Raw genomic sequence first — 1,772 nt, forward strand, 5'->3', positions numbered from 1 at the left:
TCAGATCTGCAAGTCTGTTGTCTAGGTTCCTTACACGCAGGGGTGTTTGGTGACATGTCTGGTCTTGAGCTTCACCATGTTTCTTCCAAGTGAATTTCTAAGGCTGGTTGCACAAAGCAGCACATCTTCTGGACTCATGTTCATCACAGATACAACCCGCTCATTCTTGTTCTCTAACCAAATAATATCATTTAATCATCTTCATATCCATTGGCATTCATTCATAAATAATATCTAATCTAATCTTAATAGACCACGGTTAAGCTCTGTAACCACCTGTAGCTGAGGATTGCTTCCTTTAAATGTTGCCAACTGCGACTCCATAAATGCCCTACACAACACAACAAACACAATCATAATCTATAACCCAAATGTACATGTACATTAATTCATTATGTGAAAAATAGACTACATACCTAATCCCCCTGCTACTTCCACCCCAATTACAGTAGCTCACTGTCAAATTTTGAAGCTGCCAAACACCTCGCTATGATATCTATCTCTTCTGCCATGCTAAAAATCAACAATATTCATCTCTTCTGTCATCTATCAATATCATATCATTTTAGGAAGCTACAAGTTGCATATATACATTTAACAACTTTCATCATCCAATTAACATACATACATGCAAATACGACATCTAAACAGATTAGAAACATTTACTTGTAAATGATCATTTTTGAATGCTACAATCCTTTTTCTATTGAAAGATTAAGAAAAAACAAGTATGAACAAAGCTCATCTTTCTCACACAATGATGTTTTAAGTTCAAAGGTTGGGCAACTGATTGCATCTACTCCAGTCATTCCTTAATAGTACCTCACCTTTGTTGTATATTTAGTAATTTGCAAATCAAATTTCACTTTCACAAAGCACTTCAGTCCCTTTTTTGACCTTCGATGAAAGCCATCACATTTGATTTAAGCACCAACATCTTATCATCACTACTTTACATACCATTTGGTATTTGCTTAGATCTTTATTATGTACTTAAGGCCACAATATTTGCATGTCACACTTGACTTTTCGATATTAGTATTTCAGGTGTTCTCCTAACTCCTAACAACAAAAGACTGGACCCATAAAATACATATCAGTAATTCACGTATATACAAATCATCGATCTCAGGATTTAGAAAACAAAAGCAATCGATTCGTGACATGCACATAAATTGCAGAAAACTAAATTTAAGATGGTATGGCAAGGAGAAAGAAGTGCGCTAAACGCTATAAGGAAAAGCTGTCACGATCATGATTCATGAGCCTACAAAACAAAAGTAAATGCAAAATCGAGCAAAATCTCACCTCAGCTGGTCAAATTAATCAAAGATCTCAAATCGGAGAACGGGCGGCGATTAAACGTCTACGGCGGTGAATAGAAATAGAAGGAGACGCCGCTGATACCGACTCTTTGAAGCAATTCGTCAAGCACCTGATATGCATCCTCAAATCTGAAAAGTTTGAACAACAAAAACAATCCAATCCTTCTTTAAGTAAGTACCTTTTTAAGTTACCAACATCTGAAAAGAACTTCAGCTGAACGAAAGATATAGGATGCTAAACAGTTGACAGATTTATTTAAGAACATACAGAAAAGGAAATCAAATGTATTTCTTTCCACACTTATCTGATTTATGACCAGAAGCCGCATCAAGTGATGTGCGGTTTAAGAAGGTAACCAAAATCATAAGTAAAGTAACCCAATGAACTCAGAAGGTGGCGCTGGCAGTTCTCAATCGGTGATGCAAAAGATCGATGAACCGGTTAGA

The 1,772-nt window shown here is 36.2% G+C and overlaps 1 pseudogene; it reads right to left on the bottom strand.

The window, feature by feature from the left end:
* LOC111888444 (uncharacterized) lies at positions 1 to 643 on the bottom strand (annotated as a pseudogene).
* Between the last annotated feature and the right edge of the window lie 1,129 nt (positions 644 to 1,772).

The sequence above is a fragment of the Lactuca sativa genome, chromosome 2 (genome assembly GCF_002870075.4).
Source record: "Lactuca sativa cultivar Salinas chromosome 2, Lsat_Salinas_v11, whole genome shotgun sequence".
In the NCBI taxonomy this organism is placed as follows: Eukaryota; Viridiplantae; Streptophyta; class Magnoliopsida; order Asterales; family Asteraceae; genus Lactuca; species Lactuca sativa.